The sequence below is a fragment of the Bos grunniens genome, chromosome 24, assembly GCF_055505025.1.
Source record: "Bos grunniens cultivar Pamir isolate PY7600 chromosome 24, Bosgru_T2T1.0, whole genome shotgun sequence".
Classification (NCBI taxonomy): domain Eukaryota; kingdom Metazoa; phylum Chordata; class Mammalia; order Artiodactyla; family Bovidae; genus Bos; species Bos grunniens.
The window spans coordinates 2628382-2638935 of NC_141188.1; positions in this window are offsets into that span (position 1 = coordinate 2628382).

A 10554-nucleotide genomic window follows, 5' to 3' on the forward strand; every position below is an offset into this window, starting at 1 on the left:
ACAGCAGTGAGTACACACATTCGGTCATAATTCACAAAATGTTAGTATTTCTCTTGGATTGTCAGAAAAATAAAACACGTGTATTTGTCAAGACAACTGTTTGGTTCGGGGCTGTGCTTTGTGTAGTTAAAGCCATTAATCACATCTATATCTCTTTTTGAGTTTTCTGTTTATAATTCTTTGGTCACCAAATTATTCTACCTTCCTTTTCCATGTCTAGAAAGATGCAATTTCAGAAGTCAGAGGAATCAGTTATCAGGATGGAATGAATCTTTGCCTGTCACAAACTAAATACAGTCTTCCTGGGATCTGATTTGGGTAAAGCTACAAAATTAAAATTCTATCCCGGCATTTTTCATCTACTGAAATTTTAAACATTTTTGCAGGACAGAACCACTATAAGTAAAAATGTTCTCTTTTGTTTTAGCTTCCTCTAGGTCTGTAGTTTATTTCTGAATCTTTTATCAGCTCTAGTTGGACGGTTATATCCTGCCTTTCTATTTCTTTGGTACAGTTAGACTTGTTCTTCTTGATTTCCTGTATGAATCATAAATAATCTCCCCCAAAATTCAAGATCGTAGTTTTTACTAAGTGCTTCTCACCTTTAAAAAATCTGCATTTCATCATTTTCTTACCAAGTAGTTACTGACCTTTCCCTATGCATATTCATAATCCAAAATCGTTATTAAAATCCTTCACTATTATATAAGCAATGCATGCATTCAGTGAATGATTTCCATCAATGAAAACCTCATTATGTTCATTCTTATATGCTGCTGCTGCTGCTGCTAAGTTGCTTCAGTCGTGTCCGACTCTGTGCGACCCCATAGACAGCAGCCCACCAGGCTCCCCCGTCCTTGGGATTCTCCAGGCAAGAACACTGGAGTGGGTTGCCATTTCCTTCTCCAATGCATGAAAGTGAAAAGGGAAAGTGAAGTTGCTCAGTCGTGTCCGACTCTTAGCGACCCCATGGACTGCAGCCCACCAGGCTCCTCCATCCATGGGATTTTCCAGGCAAGGGTACTGGAGTGGGTTGCCAGTGCCTTTTCCCCATATTTATATTCAAATAGGAATTACTCATTTCAATACATAATAACGTTTCTATCTCAGGAAATGCAAAAAAAATTAATATAAAAATTCTAATATAAAGGGATACATATTATCATCTAGAAATGCTGAAAGAATAATATACAGTTAATAAATGTAGCATATGGAAAAATAGTAACAGTGAAAGAGACTGCTCTCAAGAGTTGGCAATAGTTTTAGCTAACGCTTATGTGGTCCTCACCGTTTACCATCACTGGTCTGACCTCCTTACAAACGAGCCTATCAAGCAGCCCACTTGACAGTTGAGAAAATGGACATAAAGGTCACGAAACTTGCCGATGACTACACAGCCAGTAGGTGATGAAACCTGAGTGTGAATCGTGACAGATTTCAGATTTTATACCCTTCTAACTGTTTAAGTAAACTAATGACTCAGAGAAAGAAAGAATGAAAGAAAAAAAGAAGGAAGGAAGGAAAGAAGGCAGAGGAACAGAAAGGAAGGAAAAGATGCACCCATAGAGCAGTGACCTTTGTTTTGATCGTGACTACTTCACACGGAGAGCCTGTCCACACACACACAGATATAAAGTGAGACTCATAATTTCAACTTGCCGTGCCACGAGGTCTAACATTTTCTATTCCGCTTTCTTTCATTAAAAAATGCTGGTTTAGAGCCACTAAACGTAGTTTTAGTCTGAAAGGAGAGATACCTATCTGTACTAACTGCTTCTTCTGAAGATGATCAGTGAAAACGTCAGAATCCACTGTTCTAGCATTTGAGTCGATAGGGAACAATGGGATGGATTAGACTTGAATTCTGAAAGACTTGTGTGGATGAAATACCTCTGCTACAATTTTGACATGGGCAACAAATAAACCCCACAACTTAGAATTTGTAATTATTTCTCAAATTGTTTTCACCAGAAAAGCTGTGAGCAACTTAGTTTTTTATTTATCTATATTACATTTGAGAACACGTCTAGGCAACAGAGATAAAATATTTCACAGATAACTTCCTTTTTTCCAAAACACAAAATAATCTCAGATGATTTGCTTAGGAAGGAAATGATATTGAAGGATATTTAGCATTTTCTTCACATGCAACTACATAATGTTATATAATGGAAGTACAAAAATGCAAAGTAAAATGCAGTCTCTCAACTGATGAATGGGTGTGCCAGTTTCCCAGGGCGACAAATTAAGAACATTGAGGCAAATTGTATTTAAACCAATTGACAGTGATATCAGATGAAAAGAAGGCTGAACACCAAAGAACTGATTCTTTCGAATTGTGATATTGGAGAAGACTCTTCAGAGTCCCTTGGACTGCAAGGAGGTCACACCAGTTGATCTTAAAGGAAATCAACCCTGAATATTCATTGGAAGGACTGATGCTGAAGCTGAAGCTCCAATACTTTGGCCACCTGATGTGAAGAACTGACTCATTTGAAAACACCCTGATGCTGGGAAAGATTGAAGGCAGGAAGAGAAGGGGGCGACAGAGGATGAAAGGTTGGATGGCATCACTGACTTGGACATGAGTTTGAGCAACCTCTGGGAGATGCTGAAGGACAGGGAAGCCTGGTGTGCTGCAGTCCACGGGGTCGCAAAGAGTCGGACACGACTTAGGGATTGAACGACAACAACAATCAGAGGAAATGGCTGATAACTGAAATAAAAATAAAGGTTACTTCTGCAGTTCAAAGTGTGTGAAAGGTTCATCCCCTTACAGCAAGATTTTTGGATTCAAATATATAAACGTGACTGTTTAGGTCCATAACAGTTTTCAGTGATGAATGTAAATTCAAATTTGACACTAAGACTTAAGCCCAAGAATCAAATTCAAGACTTTAACCACTAGGCAATAAACAACAATTTCAAAAATATGGTGCATTTACCTCGAAATTTAATTTTAGGCTTATATGGACATGCTCCAGAACCCTGCTGCTGCTGCTGCTGCTGCTAAGTCACTTCAGTCGTGTCCGACTCTGTGCGACCCCAGAGACGGCAGCCCACCAGGCTCCCCCGTCCCTGGGATTCTCCAGGCAAGAACACTGGAGTGGGTTGCCATTTCCTTCTCCAACGCATGAAAGTGAAAAGGGAAAGTGAAGTCACTTAGTTTGTGTCCGACTCTTCGAGACCCCATGGACTGCAGCCCACCAGGCTCCTCCATCTATGGGATTTTCCAGGCAAGAGTACTGGAGTGGGGTGCCATTGCCTTCTCCGCCAGAACCCTGCAGTATGCAAAAAAAATTAAATGTGAAGGCGCCTAGAATTCACCTCTTTTTGACAGCTGAGCCCCGTTATGGTTACAAAGTACCTACATTTGGGCTCAATAAAGCAAGTGCTTTGAACAGACCATCAACCTTAATAAAAATAATACACAGGTTACAGTGGACGCAAGAGACAATGTAAGTTTAATAAATGGGAAAACACCATCTACTTTGGCTGTTTATTTATTCCAGGACCAAAACAGCTACGAAATTTCTGAGTTTCTAATTTAGAAAATCTTAAATAGGGAGAGAACAGTTTGGACAAGCCTGGCTAACAGTTTTCAAAAACTCATTAGTCCTGTAAAATTTCAATTTATCCTCTCACATTTGCAAGGCGTCCAGTGCATTTACCAATAATACCCTTTTCTTTTCAAGTTACCCTCACCTCCATCTGCAGTTCCCATATCATTAAGCTGAACACAGAGATGTGACTGCAGAAAAGCCATTCAGCATTTGTCAATAATCACTACTGAGACTCGGGGAAGGGGAGAAGCAGAAAATATTAACATTCTTTGGCAGATTCACTTTCCTCCGGGTTCACTTAAACTTCATCAAAGTTCTAGGGATTTTTTTCTGCATTTATAACTCCAATTGCAGTACACCAACACGTATTTATTGGGCATGGACTATGTGCAAAACTTTGGCTCAGTGATGAAGGTGAAACGCTTGGTCAGAATCTGGAACGTGCTTCTCGAGGATAAATTCTGGGATCAGTATCACCCAGACAATCACCCACCACACGCAGCACCCGTGCCTTCATCTTTGCTCACAACGAGGCTCTGACACACAGCAGATGCCAGGTGGGTCACTGGGGAGGGTCCCTGAGAAGGGCTCTGACACGGACGTCACATGCACTGACACGGATGAGCGTGTGAGAGTGAATGCACCTGGGGTGGCAGCAGCCATCCTGTGGTCATGAGTGAAAGTACAGGAAACAGGTGCCATCCATCCATCATCTATCTACCTACCCACCTACCCACCCATTATCTACTTCTCATCTACTAAATACAGTAAGGATTGTTACAAGACTGACTTGCATTTATCATCTCACAGTGTCCCCGGCAGACCTTTCTGCTGGAATCCCGCCCTGTGTGCTGTGGGTATGTGTATTATAATTTGCCTGACCTTTGTAGATTAATTCTGTTTGGTGACCAGAGATAAGTGGTGTGGCTCATTAGTGTGGCCTCTGGACCAGAGAGAGGAAGGAGGTAGCCATGTTGATTCTCACTTCATGAAGGATATCCGGGAAGGCCCCTGCCCTGGGGGTGGTGTGGGCAGAGCAGACTGCAGGCATTTGAGTGAGCAGGTGGCAGTGTGAGGTCTGTGTGACTGTGTGTGTGTGTGAGCATGATATGTGCGCCTCACCTCTTCCCTGACCGAGTTCACGGCCCCGGGGCCGGGGCAGCACAGCCGCTCCGCTGAGACCTACTCTGTCCAGGTCTCCTTCTAAGATGTCGGTCTGGACTCAGCAAGTCCCCTAGGACCCCAGTCCTCTCCGAGCCCCCACCGCCCCCGCAGGACTCAGAGGTGGTGGTCTTCCCGGCAGGAACTCTGGAGGCCAGGAGGTAGGAAAGTGCCGAAGAGGCGGGCTTAGGTCGCCCCTGCCCTGAGCCCCCACCTGCAGAGGCGGCAGGGCCCTGGAGGTGCTCCCAGGGAGCCAGTGGGCTTTCCGGCCCACCTGGGGGGCTTCACTCAGCAGCACCCTAGAGGGCGCTGCCCCTCACTCTGCAGGAGGACCACGCAGGGTGGTGGGGCTGGGGTGAGGCCTGCAGGCCCCTGCCCTTGGTCCCCATGTCGCTTCCTGGCAGCTGGTGGGTCTCGGCTTCCCGTGCGTTCAGAGCCGCCTTCCCCAGAAGCCTCTCCTGTCCGAATTCCAGCTCTTGGTACGTCCCGGGGGCGGGCATCTCCATGTCCACGAGTGGAGTCTCTCCGCCCCACAGCCTGGGCGCTGGGACTGGGGACACGTGCCCCCCCAGCTCTTCCTTGGACCTGTCCCGGCCGCGCGTGCAGGCAGGTTGCTTTGGAGAGAGAGCAGCAGGGGCCCAGGAATTCGAGGAGCGGGGGAGTGAAGCTGGTCTCCATCCAGGGGGGGAACCAGGCCCCTGGAGGTGACGTGGGAGGGGGAAGCCAGGAGGCACCCCCCACACCCCCGCCCTCCTCACCTGCAGCGTCAGGGACCTGGGGGCGTCCCTGCCATCAAGGGCCAGAGAACCTGCGTCGCACCACATTCTGTTTTTGCTTTTGGAAAGTACTTCATATTTTCAGAAAGGCTGGACTGCTTTGAGATCGGAAAGGAAACGGGCTCTCCCGTAAAGATCTGAGACCGAGGTGAGGTGGGGATGGAGAGACACCAGCAGTGGTTCTCAGAGAAGCGGTGGGTGGGGTCTGGTGTCGCAGCCAGGGAGAAGGTTCTGGAAACGGCAGAAGTCTGCATCCGTATCCAGCGCTCTGTTCTAGGAATTCGGACGCATCCCAAGAGAAGTCCCAGCCTCTTTAATTACAAGAGCAGGGAAAACACAAATTGTATCAAACGTGCAATTTTTAGAAGCACAGAAAACACAGCATTTTCCAACACACAACTAAGCTGCCCATGCAAACCTGTGCCAACTGCTTTCTCTGCCTAACCCTAAATCCTAACCCTAGTATCTTCTCACCTCAGGGAGTACGCAGCATCAAAACAATTACGTTTTATTTTCTGCTCAAAAAGCTGAACTTGTTATTCTGGACAAACAAGTATTTGCAGAGTTGAAGGAGGTGATTCTTAAAGAGTTGCTCTTTCAGGTACACATAACTTACCAGTAAAGTAGAAACTCCTACTAGTGAAGATCAAAACAATTTAAACTAGTTCTTATCACTGACTTTAAGATACACATTGGGGTTTAAGAATGTCTTAAAAAGTGAGTTTTATGAAGAGCCAGGCAACGTCATTTTTCCTGCAAGATCCCATACTTGTGTTCCCTTTGTAGTACTCACCAAAGCTCAACCTGGTGGTACTTTTTTCCTGTGATTACAAGTACTATTTTAATGCACTTATAATTTTAAATACCTACACTTATTCCCTTAATGTTCCCAAAGTAAACCAAGTCAGATACCATCAACCACACGGGACATTATGCAAAATGAACTACTGGGTCACTGTTGTTCACTGTCGTCAAGATGGAATCAGTCCTGGACAGCAGGAGGCAGGGCCTGCAGGCTGGCTCAGACACGCCTGCCCAGCAGGAGACGGTGTGCGTCTGTCCCTCGCCGCCTCCCGGCAGACACACAAGCACCAGGTAAGGCAGCTTGTGCACGACTGTCTCCACACCACGGAGGATGCTTTGTTTGTGCCAAAGTGAAGCCTGCAGGCAAAAGCGGGTGTTGAAATCATCTAAGTCTCCCTTTTCAGGGATTGTGAGAAACCTCTGAATTTGTCTTCAGTTAAATACCAAGTCCAGGCACAAAGACCGCTGGGTCTGTATTTCTAAAACTGAGTAATCCAACCCACTGGGAGAGAAGGAGGCCTGGGCTCAGAGCTCAGCCTCAGGAACCAGTCTGGAAAATAACCAAGTTAAGATCTCTAGTTTTATGTACTGTTTTGCCTCATCTTTCAGCTTTGAGGATCTCAGTTCCCCGGTCAGGGACTGAGCCCAGGTCACAGCAGTGAAGGCACCGCATCCTCACCACTGGACTGCAAGGGAGCTCCCTCACATCACAATTTCTAATTTAAAATTTGATCTCTACTATTTTCCAGCAAAACAGAAAAAAAAGTGACAAAATCAAGGTTAAAACATAAAATGAAAAAAAGAGAAACACAAGCCAGGATATAAATTCTGGATAAGAGATGACAATGCAAAAAAACAAACATAATGGAAAGGTTTCTAAGTGGACCAGGGGTTCATCACCTTAAACAACATTCAGGGATTTGTTCAAGTCCTAGAAAGTGTCCTGAGCTTATGAAAAATGTGTAGTTGCCCTCAGGAAAAGCTAATCATTTACAAATATTTATTGATAAAGTTAATTTCCCAAACTGCCTATAGCTCCTAATTGAAAATCCATGAGGTTAATGCAGCTATAAACTCTCTGAGATGCTGGTGAGTTTTCTACTCTTTATGTCTCTGTTAGTGTTTATTTTCACTGCTGGTACAATTTCCAGATTGGCTTCTTTAATAAGTTGGTGCTTTATCCATATGTAGCTACTCATCTTGGGGTTAAAATTATCAGCGGGTTGGGAGACTTATCCACGATGTCACAGAAGTGAATCGCTCACTTTAGAAGAGAATGCTTTCACAGCTCCTACCTCTTTTCAATTATCTAGTTTGTTTAACCCTCAACTAGGAGACACCTGGGTTCCAGAACTCTTCTCTGTGACCCCAAACCCCCGCCCGCACAGCCTCTGCAGCGAGGGGCAGCTCCTCTGTTACCAAACATCACAAACAGAGCAGAACAAAAAGCCCCGAATGAGAAGCCAAGGAAAGAATGGAATTACCGAAAAGACAAGATAGAAAGGAAATGCTCATGCTTCTTGCTCTCAGGCACAGTCTTTACCCCAAGAACTGTTCCTAGACCCGTCTATTTCCTAGGGAGAAACCAAACAACTCCAGGCTTACTTGTGAAGGAAAATGAATTCAAAATCTAACTTATTGTTCAATTATCTGAACGTGTGGGGAAGTTTCTATGTGCTCCTCCCTCTGTGTATCCCTAAAACTTCCACTATCGTCAGAGCGGAAAATGTTTTTTTCTGAGGCTGCCTGTTTTTCCTTGGAGGTGGTGTTTGAGGGCCGGTGTGACATATTCCTCTTTCTGGGTAAATTTAGGTCATAACAAGACCTGTTCCCAAGCTGCCCTTGATACTGTAAATAGAAAAGGTAAATAAAACAGAAATGTTTTATATCACACATATAATCCATCTTGTATAATGCCAGTTAGACAAGAAATGTGGTGACTTTGGTCATTTAAATATTTATATCCTGACTTGTAAAAAGTTATGAAAGTTCAGGTGTCCTTGAGGTTCAACCAGAAAGAGAACTGATAAATGGAAAGAAAGCAGCAGCTGGAGAGGGAAGGAGCCCACACTCCTGAGACAGTCCTAGATCACAGGTAATTCTGTGGTGTAAAAACATGCACAGCAGACCAACATGGAAAGCATTTCGTGGAATGTGCAAAATCCCCATGTTCACAAGTGACCACATGTGGGATGACAGCCAGACATTTATTTCCAGGTTTGAGTCAGACACAGTGAGTGACTCACAGGGATACACACATATCCCTTCACTTTGGGGGCTTATAAATCATGTTTTCCATTCAGTGACGTAGGGAACCCTTAACATGCATGGACTCTCACATTCAGGACTCCCTCTCTTCCCCTCTCCTGTCTCACCAACATTCTGATTATCTCCCTCTGGGTTGGTCCAGAGCGCAGTGAATACTGAACTCAGCCATGAGGAAGAGCTTGAGGCAGAGTCGCTTAAGAGTAATTGGCGAGCCTTCCTTCTGAAAACATCACACCAGAACTGCACATGCAGTTATAAATTAGGACAGGAAACCCAGTGCTAATAGCGAGGTTCTCTAACTGCTCCCCAGAAAGAACTATGAACCAACCCCTGCTCCGGTGTATCCTCTGCTGAGTGTCTACACTGACACAGATATCTGTATGTTGCCTTAATGAGGCTCTGTATGTGACGTGCACACGTGACAAAATCCAATCCACCTGAAAAGGTCTCCTTTCTGACAGAAAATGCAGTCAGCATAATGTTCACAGAGATCGACTTTATTTTACCTTAAATATAGTTGCATTTTTAAAAGCTTCAATAAACTTAATGATTTTTTAAAAAATCAAAGATACCAACACATTTTTCATGGTCCAAATATGATTCCACATATTTTCTTTAGCAAAGTCATTTGTAATAGATTTTTCATATTTATATTCTTAATCATTTGTATCTTCTCTCTGTACAGAGGCCATCAATTAGTCTGTCTACTGAATTCTGAAGGGGGCAGGGAAGAAAGATGTACATTAGTGGTAGTTGTTTAAAGAAAAAAAAAACAAAACACTGGTTTTTGGAAGTGGAAATTTTATTGTCATCAAATTCTCCCCCGCTGTTGCTGATCGGGAAGCAAAGGGAGGAATTGCTGGGGCTCTCACAGGGCACAGCCTGGCCTGTCCCCAGCCTGAGCCACTTCGGGGAAGACCAGGGCCACTCGGCGACACTGATGCACCCACAGCCGCCACCCTGGGACAAAGATGTGGACAGGAGAATGTTTCTATGGTGATTTCATTTTAAGGTTTTCCGTTCATAAAAAAGTGCTGAAACAATACACAGTGTTTTCCACTTAAGTGAAAAAGAAAAGGATTTCATGATCTTCCTAGTGTTGCATGGAATATTTTGTAGATCAGATTTTCCCGTAGCTCAAATCAGCCAACAGACCCGCTCACAGAAACATTTCACAGCCTCTGCTTTTCAAAGACGCGTTGGACCCCTAGAAAAACTTCTTGAAGGAGCAAAGGAGTGCCTCAGCCCAGAAACGAGCAAATGAGCACAGGACTCGAAACACAAAGGCTGAACCCGAGGTCCTCAGGTCGGCTGGCACGCTCGCAAGGTGACAGGCTGGCTGCAGAATTATACACATGTGACCTTATTATCCACCGAAAGCATGCACCAGGGGAAGAGACAAGGGTCTGGACTTCCGTGGCTTGGACAGCCAGCCAGAATAAATAAAGCGCGTTGAAGGTGGGTGGGCTGGAAATGCCGTGCAGCCGCTGGTAACAAACAGCCTTGATGTTTGCCTCGGCTTCTGAGCGCTGCAGCGGGCGCTGGGCGCTGCCTGCCGGGCATAGAGGGGGAGCGGGCAGGGGACCTGGGATGCCTGGAAGCTTCCACACACACAGAGTTAAAGAGCGAGGGCTTCACAGCAATTGCTTTTTGGCCCTTAAGCAATGCTTTTTAATTAGTTTGAAATGTTAATTGTTCCTGCAACCAACTTAGAATATAAATATATTTAAATAAATAATTTTTAGGGATTGTTGGCATTTATGATTTGTTGATATACTGTCTGAGCAGCTAGAGTTCATGTCAGGAAGAAGTAAATATCCAGGCTTGTTAAGCCCAAACACCTCTGGTTTTACACTGGAAACATTTTTGAATTAAGAAGTAAATCTCTCTCTTTTTTTTTACATTTTAATTTATATTAATTACTTTAAATGACTATTGCCATATGTTAAAAAAATGACTATCTGATTTAGTCGGTTTCTCTC